This window comes from Falco naumanni, chromosome 4 (assembly GCF_017639655.2).
Source record: "Falco naumanni isolate bFalNau1 chromosome 4, bFalNau1.pat, whole genome shotgun sequence".
Taxonomy (NCBI): Eukaryota; Metazoa; Chordata; class Aves; order Falconiformes; family Falconidae; genus Falco; species Falco naumanni.
In genome coordinates, this window is record NC_054057.1 from 7,449,957 (window position 1) to 7,463,137 (window position 13,181).

At 40.1% G+C, this 13,181-nt stretch overlaps 1 long non-coding RNA gene across 1 annotated transcript in view; it reads left to right on the forward strand.

Annotated features, from left to right (window-relative positions):
• Positions 1-2,004: 2,004 nt before the first annotated feature.
• Positions 2,005-13,181, forward strand: part of LOC121087409 — a 40,609-nt gene continuing 29,432 nt past the window's right edge. The window contains exon 1 of the long non-coding RNA XR_005827597.1: positions 2,005-2,174. This is a non-coding gene — a long non-coding RNA (uncharacterized LOC121087409). The remainder of the gene's footprint in view (positions 2,175-13,181) is intronic.

Below are 13,181 nucleotides of genomic sequence, written 5' to 3' on the forward strand. Positions count from 1 at the left end.
GGTCTACAAAAAGGCACTCTGTGTAGCTCACCAAAGAGAAAGAATTGATCTGATCGGTCTCTAAGCACTCACACAGAGCAGTGGCATCGATAGTGACACTTTGCTTTAGTCAACCTGATTAAAGAGGTTGAGTTTCAATGGTTAGAATGCAAGCCTTACCTCCCCCGCCACCCCGAAAATTAGTCAAGGACACACACACACAAATGCAGGACAGAACTGGTTGCTGTAACAGGGACTATCAACAGCCCTGGATAGGGTGGAGATGATCCAGGCAGGTGTGTACTTGCATCACTTAGGCCAGACCTGGCTGCTGGATTTGAGTTTAAATGGAGACCTGGATGGTGACCCAGGGATGGGGGGGGGGGGGGGGGGGGGGGGGGGGCAGGGATGTGGGGGAGGCCGAGATGAGGCTACTCAAAAGCAACCACAGCCTACAAGTGTCCTCAGGGCCCTGACACAAGAAGGTGCTTTTGTTTAAATCGGATTTAACAGCAGGAAGTTGCCTAATTTGTTTTGTGGAAGGGTTGTGATTAGATGATTTTTTTTCCTACGAGTGCTGCAAGTATGAGGGTATTCAGAGACTGGTTATAGTTCCCTGTGGATCTGCTCCAGCCTTCTTCAAAGGCAGAATGTGACGAGCCAGCAACATGAATTCCTCAGCTAAGAGTGATAGTCTTGTTTCTGTCTTAAGGGTAGCAATACCTGGCAAAAATCTGTCCCTTTTTGTGCCCTTAGGGGTACTGGGGAGTCACATCTGGGAGGGACATCATGAAACAGCTCTGCTCTGATAATTCCTTACCTGGCACAGAAAAGCAGCTGGAATGCACATGAGGGAAGTTGTGCTTGATTGTACAAATAGATGCTTCCAAAACTCATCCTGAACTTTCTTCTTGCTGAATAGCTCCAATAAGGGCACTGAAGCAGAGCATATAAATTTCAGTGAACACGATGTAGTCAAGCTGAAAAAGTCATTCTTCTATAAGTCAATAGTGTAATATCTAGGATTTAACACGTGCAGATGCAGTATTAAAGTTCAACAGAAGTAGTTCCAATGACCTTGAAAATGGGCCCTTCTACAGTAAAGATATAAGCTGTGCTGTCTGAAATGGCCTGCAGTGTCAGCAAATGTGTGGTAGCTGTTGAATACAGCTTTTAGCTTTATCATGTACTTAGAAGTCTAATCAATAAGGCTGACTTTGGGAAATACAACCTTTTTCTCCTCCCTTTGCAACAATTATGACTTATATTTCCTTTCAAATCAGTTAAAAAGTACTTTTCCTATTTTCCAAAGCATTGAACTGTTCAGTACAAGACAGCTAGTTTCTTATTATTCTAGTATTGAAAACTTTCAGATAAGTATTTTCAGTATAGGTACATCTGTGCTAATAAACACTTCTAAGGATTCCTCTGGGGCTTGGTTTAGGATGCTGCTAAGGAAAAAAAATATATAAATCCCAACACATGTTGAGGTCTTGTTCAGAATCTGATGTTTGCAAATGAAGACTGAGGATAAAACGCATGCTAGTGGCTAACTTCTTTAATGCTGACATAGATGAAATCAGACATGGGAAACTTGGGTTTGCAAGAGGTCTCTTAAAGGCAACAAAAGTCTCTTAATTGTTTGCAGCTAGTGCATTGGAGGTTAATGTGTTTCAGGCCAGCTCAGGTGCTATGCAGCTTTGTAGGGATTTCTAGCCAGGAGCTGCACACAATCACAGCATTATGAGGGACTTGGAAAGCTTTAGATTTGGAAAGCTTTCAAGCCTTTCCAAAGCTTTCTATTAATGATTGCAATTGCATTGTGTCCCTGTGGGCAAATAGGCTGTTGCATGACCCTGTTGCGGGCTGATTACTACCATTCCCACTGTGTTAATTGCTGAACAGCCCCCTGAGGTTTTAATGGGAATCCTTTCAGAGTAAAGTGCTTCTTGGCTGAAGAAAGGAGACAGCCCTCTAGTCAGAGCCATCATCATCAGGCACGGGATAGAGACATGTAGGGTTAACTCCTATTCTCCTCGTAGCTGTTGCAGAAAGGTGACTCATAAGACACTGAAGAGGAGAAGCAATATGCTTGGGACTTGAGGTGCTGGGAGTCCCTGGGTGCTGCTGCAGTTAATGACTGATCCCCCTCCCCTTCTCATATACTGTCTGGCACTGGGCACCATTAGATGTTGGTATGTACCCGTTATTAATGTTTTACCTCAAGCAAACTTTTGATCAAGACAATATAATATTTCCTTCTGTTTTAAGGCTATCTAACAAACTGTTTTAACTTTAAAAAAAGATAGATCTGCTTGAGAAAAAAGCTTCAAAGTATGAAGTCAAAATGTTTCATATGGGAGATCTTAATTCTAGTATCAGTTTTTCAAAGGTCTCCCTTTCCTTCTTTGAAAGAACTGTGAAATACTGGAAGTATTCAGTGGAATGGGCCTATATCTGTACATTTTGCTGTCTTTTTTGGGATTTTTTTTAACCTGAACTTACTTTTCGATGACCATTTATTATTTTATTAATATGTAAATTCATATGCATACAGGTCACAGCATAAAGAAGTAAAATTAGTGTTTGTATCCATTTTAAACTTTAAACACAGGCATTTCTTGGATGCTTTCTCCCCATTTACTTTTAAACAAAGGAGATTAGTAATATTATACAGTATTTTTTGCCTTAAGCAGAAAATCCTTACGGCCTATTATTACTGCAAACATCTGGAAAACAGTTCAGAAATTCTTTGTTAATTCACTTAACAAGGTTCATATTTTAAGCACTGGTCACGTATTGTGAAACAGTTTCTGAGTGAGTTTAGCCATATCACTCGGTTTGTTATCTTCTGAGTGCTTATTGTTAGTCTCTTGGTGGTAACCGGGAAGCAACAGTCTTGGAAGTGTCAGAGTCTCGATACTGATTCCTAAATTTTCTGGAACAAAATCTGTGCTCTGTTTTAACTATGCCTGGAGTCACTGGTTTTGTGCTGGTGTAGCAGCCAGATAGAACTGTCTCTGAGGGCCAGCTGGAACTTGTTTGCAGCCTGCTATATTAGAGGTCAAATCAGTAGTAGACTTCATTATGGATCAAATCGCAAGACATTTCTTAACTATTTGGATATCATTTTGTTAGTGTGCAGCTTGAAAGATCACAGATAGGATGGATCTGCATATTAAACTGTAAAGTTCCACCTTTATCACCTGAGGCATTCACTTTGGCTCAGCATTCTTACTGCAGACTCGTAATACAAAACACTGCATACGTACATCTGAAGCTTGGGGGTCGCTGTCTGTAATTTAGAAAAGTCCTGTTCACAGGCTATTTGAAGACTTCAAACTTATTTGCTTTTATTTTTCTGTGACCGCTGTCAGCTGTCTTTAAATGGTAATTTTTCCTCATGAGGAAACCTGTATTTTCTCATATCTATGTCAGGACTACGAGGGTAGGGGCTCTTGCAACGTAACCCTAATCTGTTTCGTGCTTCTCAAGAGTAACGTTATTTTGGTGAGTTGGGGTAGTGGTTATTCCCCTTCAGGTTCTAGGGAGGATGGAGTGATGCACGAACCTGTGTTTCTAATTGTCTTCTGGATTTATTTCTGCATAAATCAGCATGTTTCTGTTATAGGCTATCAGTTCAGTGCATTTAATAAAAGGCCAGTCATGTGCATGGATATGGGTGTACAGGAAAACTTTGCACCTACAGCAGCCTTTAAAAAGCTGTATTCTGCAGGTTGTTGTTTTTTGGGTTTTTTTGGTTTTTTGTTTTTGGTTTTTTTTTTTTTTTTGGTTAAGACTTGGTACAATTCATGGATATGGGTGGATTGACCCCAGGCCTGGTAATGGAAAGCAGAGCCTTTCAGAATGAGCTCATTGCTTTGGAGACTCAGTTATGCAGCTAGTTATTACCAAGTGTAAGCTTTACTGCTGTGAAGGGACCTTCTTCAACACAGTTACTGGGATCTGGAAGGCAGAAGGGGAAATGAACTTTTAATGTAGGTGGTTTTATAATGTACAGGGGAACTCTGGCAAGTTATTTTTTTAAAAAGAAAGTCAAATCTGCATTTGGATTATGTTTCTTGTACCTGCTGCAATGTCACAGCTCAGTGGTGACCAAGTCTCATTTCATTGTGGTCTGACGAGATTGAAATCCAAGCAAAGGAGAAGAATAGTTATTTTTAAAAACAATATTTAAAACAAAACTGATGCACATGGTTAACACTTTACAAAGAGCATGTACTTATTTTTACATGAAAATTTTGCTGAATTCTTACATCCTACTTTTCTGTCAGTAGCTCTCAGTAATTTATAAAGGAGGAAAATAACAATTCTGTTTTACAAATGGGGATCCCAAGGTGTGGGGAGGCAAAAGTGTTTTCTTGATGCCACTTAGGAAAACAGTATCTAGTGTAGTAATGTATAAATATAACATATAATTAGTAAATTTCTCAAGTCCACGTGGAGTGCACTGCTAGGCTTTTGTGTTGTAGGTGTAAACATGAGATCTTAAAAATTAGCATGTTCCATCTACTTTAAGAAAAAAATAAAAGGAATTTTCTTTGAGCTAAAAAGTACCTCTTATCCTTCCCTGAAAACTTCACTTGTTTTCAGTAGACATTGTCTTAACTGCTGCTTTACAGTATTAAATGCTGTAACGGTGATTACCTGTTTTGAAGAATATAAGCACTGGCTTAGCTTGATTGAAGTAAAAAAAAAATCTTCATTTGTGCAGAACAGGTTTATCGTGAGCTCTGGACTAATTACCTGCAGGTGAACTCTTCTTGTTTTGTAGGGGAGTGAAGGCAGTGGGTTGATTAGCATTGATAACATGCAGCTGTGGCCTGGCCTCAGAGGCAGTGGGTTGATTGACATGGACGATGTGTAGGTGTAGCTCGTTCCTGCTAAGTGGTTAAATAGCCCTGAGGATTGGGGGTTGGATGGGGGAGGAGTGGTGTGGTCTGACCTCTGGAGGAAGGAGTTACAGCACAGACAGTAGACTCTGACCAACGATAAAGCCTTATTGTAGCCCAATAACTTGCTTGTGCTACAACAATTGGTGCCTGGTGTGAGGCTGACTGAGTTGGACTCCGACTACAACAACTGGTGCCCAACGTAGCTGAGACAAGTAGGAGAACCTGCAACCCGTAACAGAGACCATGAGAGGTGAGCTGTTGCAACTAACTGATACGGGTGTATTGCAATATTTGTTGTCCATCTCAATTCAAACCGCAACTTTTGGTACCCAGTGTAGATGGGGACTAACTGATATGGGTACAGAAGAAGAAAATTTCATTTTAACAATGCTTGTAGATATGTTTGAAAAAAGAAGTGTAAAGCATGACAGGAAGGCAATAAGAAATTTGCTAGGATGGTGCGAGGTAAATGATGTGCTACAATAGTTTCAAAACGCTTGATGAAATCATTAAATTATAGGCCAACAAGTCTTAGAATTTTTTTTGTTTGCTGTGAAAGATATGCTTTCTCATCAGATCAGTATAGTGTAAGAAAGCTAGTCTAACCTTTTAAACTTTAAAGATACTTTGCTGGCTTTATAGTATTTAGCATGATTTCCCTGACACTCATGAATTCAAAGATCTTACTTTTTAATGCAGGCCTAAAGGTTACAGACCTGTATGTTTCGAGCATGGAATTCAGTAACTAGTTTCTGAGTCTGAGCACAGGAGAATCTTAACTAGTGAAAGCATAAATGAAGATAAATTAAAAATTTCTAAATAAAATAGTCTTTGATCCTATAAATACTTACTGATCGATATACTTTGTATAGGTAAATAATCTTGTTGACTGCTGTAGGGATACTTGTAAGCTTATTAAAATCTTCTGCAGAACAGAAGATTAAATAGCAATTGAAGAATTTAGGAATTGGTCTAGTTTTAGATCTGAGACCTATCTCTGTGATTTCCTTAACCTAAAGGTGCAAGGGTGTTGCTTTTAACTGAGCCAGGAAGCCACCTTTGCTCCAAGGCTATAATGAGGATGAGAGCCTTAGCCTCACCTGAGGTCCAGGTATGGCTCTTAGTGTGGTAAGCCCATCCCATCTGGCAGGCCACACTTACAGTGTGAAGAGCCTGATGTGAAGCCTGCTATAAATCCGGAATGGGAATGCCCATACTCTTTGGATCGTGCCAGTAGTTCACAGTGTCCTAAAGAGGGGGAACTTAAATGCTGTTCGGGTTTGATGTTTGACTGCTATATCAGCTTCAGGAATCAAACCCGTGCTGGCTCCGTTGGGTGTCGAACAGGTCCTTTAACAAGTAAACCCTAGGCACTATAGGGTGTGAGAACTAGATGTGAAGGGGTAAAGACGTGTCCTCAGAGGTTTGCTTGCTTTTTAAACAGTGAAATGGGAAACATCAATGGAGAAAGGGTGCATAAATAAGGATTTATGTCCTTGATCACGTGGGCTGTGATATGGTTATATATCTTATTTGATTCCCCAGCTTTGAGACTGAGGGAGTCCTCCTTTGTGTGACTCCAGCTGCAGTGACTAAGTGCCAAAGTCCTTTGTGCTCTATTACAAATATGGATATTGGGTCATGAAAAATACTGTCTTGCTTGTAATTAATTTACTGCCATTCATCAGAGACTTGAAACTTTTATGGCACAAAACAGTAGCTGGCCACAACACTACTGAAACTTATGTGGACAGAGGACCTGGCCCAGTGCCCCAAGCTGCCTGTGAATAAAAAATCAGATTAGTGTCATCAAACCCTTTCCTTCTGTGTGCTACTCAAGAGAAATATTTTGGCCTCTATTATCAATTACCCAATTTGCCAAATGCTCAATTTTTAGCATAGTGTCATTGGAATATATGTGAGTCTTTTGTTATCCTAATTATTCCAAAATCGTGCATGTTATTCCACACAGGAAAAGAGGGTTCAGTTTTCAATACTTTACTGTTCTGTCAGTGAAAGACCAGAAACTCCTGGTGTAAGCAAACAAGACCTCAAATAGAAGTGAACTTAATCTGCGTTTTGTTGAGTGTGTTATTTGTTCTAGAAGGCCACATAAAACAATGCATCCTTATGCACCACTATTTGTTTTGGGTACCTAGCTGTGCGGTTTTGCTTTCAATAACTGAAAGATGCTCAAAATATTGCAAATCTCTGCTGCTTTTGAGATCATTCTCTTCGGGTCAGTGTCACTTCTCCTTTGTGGTGGTAAGTGTGCTTCAGTTAACGTCTGAACTCTGCTATATGTTCTCTGTATCCAGCCAGCCTCACTGCTGAACTTCCTGTTGGTCTTGTGCCCCTGTCGGGCAGCAAAACACCCCCTCCCACCATGCTAGTCACTCAGCATCTTCTCTCTGTCAGTTCAGTTACTCCGGTAAAGTCTTCAGGTACATCTATTGTTTCTCTGCAGTAGCTGGGAAACAGCAAGGGACCTGCCTTTGCTATCGGTGGCTACGGCACTGGCACCTCAGACTTGCTTGTCTGCTGCTTTGCTGTCAGATTTCACTGCATAATAGATTTTTTTTTAAAAGACACTTAAATAGCAAAGAGTAACAGGCAGCAAGAATAATGGGTAAATGTGTGGATGGCTAATGCATGCAGGAAAAATAGGGAAACTGATTACATGAGCTTGGAAAAAGGTGGGGGGTTGTGAATGACATGTTCAGGATGAGAAAGCAGATAGTGAAGTGTTATCAAAGGGATGACTATAATTAGATATAGTCTTTTCTTGGGTAACTGGGTGAGCTTGGAAACTATGAGGATCTCTGCTTGAATTACACCATCCTTGCTAAATCACTAATTAGAATGTTTTAATCCTGAATGAGGAACAGGTCCTAGCTCCAAAAAACCAAAACTCTACCTTATTTCCTCCATACTACAACAGGCCCATGATCCCTTCTGTCTTATACAGTGTGTGTTCATGCAAATCAGTCATGTTATATATAGTGCATAAACCCAGAGGTCAGAGTTAGGTTTGCGCGGGGAAAACCTGTGTGTTTTCTGGTGTTTGAGGTCACTGGCTGCCTTTTTAAATTATGAAATGGTATTTTAATTGATCTAAGAATAGATCCAGTTGGAAGGGACCTACAATGATCATCTAGTCCAATTGCCTGACTGAAGCTACAGCATGGTATTAAAGGCAATATTTGGATTTGCCTTTTTCATTCAAATTCAAAAAAACTTGAAGGACAAACCCAAAGTCCTCAGCCACTCCTCATAGGACATGCCTTCCAGCCCTTTCACCAGCTTGGTTGCCCTCCTCTGAGCATGTTCAAAGACCGTCACATCCTTCTTAACCTGTGGAGCCCAGAGCCGCACACAGTGCTGAAGGTGAGGCCGTGCCAATGCTGAATACAGCGGGATAGTCACCTCTCTGGACCGGCTGGTTTTGCTGTGTGGGTTGCCCCCCTGGCTGCCAGGGCACGCTGCTGGCTCGTGCTGAGGCTGCTGCCCACCAGCACCCTCAGACCCCACTCTGCAGGGCTGCTCTCCAGCCACTCCTCTCCCAGTCTGTGCCTGGTCTCAGGTGCAGATGCCAGCATTTCAACTTGTTAAATACCATCCCATTAATCACTGCCCGGTGTTCCAATCTACCTAGATCACTCTGCAAGGCATCTTGTCCATCAAGAGAGTCAACAGCACCTCCCAGCCTGGTAACGCCTGCAAACTCACTGTGATATTAGTCGTACTTTTGAATGCATACAGGTGAGGAAAGGAAGTATACTTGTGGCATGTAACTATAAATTATAATTTTTCAGTAATCTAGGTTTAAGATCAATTACTAAAAAGTTCAACGATTTCCAATTTTAAAAGAATCCGTGTAACCCAGAGGGTGGTATCTTACTGTTTGCTGAAATTGCACAGTCTGAGAACATGCAGTCTACAGTATGATCTATAACAGCTTGTTAATTTAGTTTGATGACTATAGGTAACTGTAAAGACTGCTATTTCTATCTGTTGGTTTCTGGAAAAGTGTCAAACATGACTGGGATAAATCTAGTGCGAAGATCAGTTTTCACAGGCATTACTCTAGGCCTCACTGGGGAGCAGGGAGGAATAAATATGATATCCTCAGGACCTGGCTGAAAAATCTGACTCTTCTATCAGAAGAAACTGAGTGCATTCTTGAAAAGTATCCAGGAAAAAAGATCAAGTAACACCTGCATTCTTTGTTTTATTTGGGGAACACTGGAAGGTTTTCTTTTAGTTTGTGTTTTCTTAGTAATGTGTTAAACAATAAATGTTTTTGTATGATGTAATAATTGTCAATTGAAGTACCTATGGGGATCTGGCATGTTCTTTTGACTAAATTTTTTGATATATCTTAGTTTATTCCTCTGAACCAAAATTTTTACTTTTTAATTATTTCTTTCCTGTAGAGGGATAATTGAATTAATAATGAATTTTACACCTTCTATACTCTGTTTAAATCAAAGTTTTCAGTTTGATTTTAGGAGATTGATTGACACTGAGAGTAGGAAAGGGAGGTGGCTTGCTCCATTTGATGTTATCAGTTATGCATTTATAAAATGAAAAAAAGTAAATTGAAGAGCTGAACCTGAGCTCCTTCAGAAGCAGCCTCAAACCTATCTATCCGCTTTCTGCTTTTCTTTAGATGAGCTCAACAATTCCTCTTCTTACTAACTATTCATTTGCTAGTGAACAAAATGTACAGATATAGCCAAGATCATAGCATGCACTAGAAAGGGATTTTTAGATGACCAGGAGTTTCTTGGACCTCTGATTTTTATTGTGTAGGTTCTAATTATTTGAGGTCATGAGGAGATTCACTGACACCAATTTACTTGTTCGTTAAAGAAAGGCAGCAAAGCAGGCTGTAAGGTAACTAGTAGCCTGCTGTTGAGGGAGGTGCTTTTCTGAAGATTTTGTATGTTGAGCTGTGCTGTAGCTCCACTCTGCATCCTGAAGAGAGGACAGATGCTGGTCCCTCCTAAACTTCCAGTGATTTTTCTGGGAGCATGTGCCAAAGCTTTCCATTCTTAGCCTCCTGAACTCTTACAAATTTGAGGGGTATACTGAAAGGATTGGCAACTAAGCCATAAGGGGTAGGATGTTAAGGGACGACAGATCTTTCCCTCATAGCTTGTGGACCTGGGCAAAATGTACTTCGCAGCACACAGTCGCTCAAGCTTAATGGCTATTCAAAAAAAGTCCTGTGCTCTGCTCTTACTAGACTGATGGTAGGTGCTCCTTCTGCCCTGGAGAAGGGATTCAACTGAAACTTAGGGATGGAAGGTGTCTCTTAGACTGTTCCTCCTCCTCTTGATACAGGTTCAAGAGAGACAGTCTGGCATGAATCAACTCGTAGCAAGAGATGCCTGGACAGGCATCCCATAACAACAACCCACAACAGCAAGCATGATGTGAGCCAAGGCAGCCGTCTTGGAGCTCAAAGCCTGCTGAATGAACTCTCTTGGAAACAAGGGCTCCCTCTTTCCACTTCCTCCAATTCACTGACATGTTCCTTTTCCAACTGAGGCATAGTTTCTTGTGTGTAACTTTTTCCAAGAGCCAGTTTTCTTTTGGAAATATGTAACTGACAGACTTTGCAAAGGTTCTGGCAAGAGATGGATTTCGTTGTTTGCCCCAGGTAATGTGAGCTTCATAGTTTAGTTAATCTTGCTTTTTACTGTTTTTATTTTTAACTTTGAATTGCTTGTTAAAATCCAAACAAAAGGAGTTGAAAGAACAAAAGCGCAGCCAGTTTGAACCCTGTCTATGCAGTGCTAAACGTACTATTCCAGGAAGAAGCCACGTACATTATCTTTAGATGTATATTTCTTGTAGCAGTTCTTGTCTATTTCAGGTGTTATAGGGTATAAAAATACATAGTAGATGGTCCTTGCTGAGAATGGCTGCAGCTAAACTGTATTGGGTAACAGGCTCTGTCTCTTTTAGTCTGGAAATACAGCTTTGCTGAATGTTGTGCTCAGGATATGTAGTCATATGAGCCATTAGACATGCTAATACAGATGGAATTACAATGAACTATTTTTAACTTGCATGCTGACAAATATTTACATCCTTGAGTAGTAAGATTTTTTTTTTCTAAATTTATCATGTTATGAAGTGAGCAAAAATCCTTCCTAGCTTGCTTTTCAAAGAGTCTGTGCTTTTTTACCCCAAATTAGCTATTTCCTGGGAGCTGGTTTATTAGCAAACAAAGCAAAACATCTCAGATCTTTGCTTGGCTACAGCTGGGATTCCTCCACTGAGACTCCTACACTTCTGATAGGAATATATGACTAACAGTTGAAATATATGCAGTAACTTAAGCTGCCCAAGAGAAGTCTTTAACATTTTCCAGTTACACTTCTTTCACAAAAAAACCCCAACTTCTCTGAAGCTTTCTAGTCCAAATGCATGCATATACTCAGAGCGAGGAAGGGACCGTTATTTTGTTTTTAAAAGCACTAGGTCCTTTGAAGACTTCCATTGTTTTTCTTTAATTTGGTAACACACCTCTGAAACAGTCATCTTCTGAAGTGACGTGCCTGCCTCACCTGAGGGCGTAGGCTGGCTTTGTGCAAATGATCAATACTCTCAAGGACAATGAAGATTCTATAGCGATGATCCCTAGAGAAGAGTACAAGCTTAATGTTCTCTTTTGGTTAATTCCTAAAAAAACCCTGGTAATAGCTGGTTTTCACATATGTATTGTTTTCTACCTGAGGAACTTAAATACAATAACATAAGCTCTTCCCAGGGAAGAAAATATTAAGCTTACAGGTGACAAAAGCAAGAAACAGTGAGATTTGAAAGATTTTACTCTGAAAATATGTTGCAGAAATGGTTTATTGGCGTTGTGCTTTAACTTCCTTTCTACATTACCTGATATCATAATTATATTTATTTGATATGTTTGATAGCATAAACTATTTGGATAAAGAAATGTGGGAATGGAAGATGTGGTCACAGGTGTATGCACCCCGCTTTAGTGGGCCAGACTACTAGTGGATTGGAGAGCTGCCAGCTCCTGATGTTTAGGGAAAGAATATGAGAGTAGGCATAAAGTGAGGCTTTTCCCACTCCATCAATTCCTTTCAACAATCTGTAGCTTTAGGACTCAGTCTTAGGTAGCATCCACATCTTAACATTTAATAGGTCTTGCAGGACTTTCTAACCTGAGGCTGTCTAAAGAGAAAGCTCCCCTAAAGATAACCCAAAAGCAAACAGCAGACGGGAACAGGCTTAGCTTTTTTTTTTTTTTTTTTTTTTTTTTTAACCATGATATTCTGTTCTGTTACTGGAGGCTTTTTGCAGCAGAAGTAGGATTGACATTTCCTTCAAAAAGGAGTTACAAGACTGCAACATCCAGACCGTGAAAAATGGACAGTCTGAGATTGAGGTATGATAAGGCTTTGCTCAAACAGGCTGGTATTACTTGCAGGATAGTTCTTGCAGCTTAGTGCAAGGAAATGGGTGCTCTCAGACCAAAGATTTGGTGTGAAAGTACTGCTTATTGCCTTTATAGGGCATATATCAACCTACATCTCTTTGATTCATGTCCGCGGCAAACTTTATTTAATCCTGTTTATAATTTTGTTGCTCTAGATTTTCTGTTATGTACAGTTTATTGGAGTGCTGCTTCTTGAGGTAGATACTATGCATTTAATAGGCTTAGTATTTTAAAACAATTTTATTGACAAAAATAGCACTTGAGTAATCTTTTAAACACTCTGTAAGGCAAGTGCATATTTATACATTTATCCTGAAATGTAGGATGATGGCCCTGTTAAAGGGTTTTATAGGAAGCATGGTCAAATTCCTATTGTCTAATTCAAAGTCCTTCTTGCTAATGGCCATTAATTTAAAAGGCATTAAAAATATTAAATTTAAAACAGAAAATTATTACCAAGGAGAATTAGGCACTTGGACCTACTAAAACTTAATAGGATTTAATTTGTTGAGAGTTCTCTGCCCTGTTTCTTAAGCTCAGGCTTTTATCTAGGGGTTGACAAGAATGCCCAGTAATGGTCCTGCTAGATGGGATTTCTTTTGGTAACCTCCACGCAAGAGATAAAAAATCTGGTTCACGAAATCCTGAAACAGCATTGCTGTCTCATTGTTTGCAACAACCCACCAGCAGAACAAACCCAGATGATTAAAGTTTCTATAACTAGCCTGGGTTAACCTGGTAAACCTGGGGATGATTGATCTGGTAGAAAAGTCGGCAAACTGGCCCCCTGGGAACACAGCATCAAATAT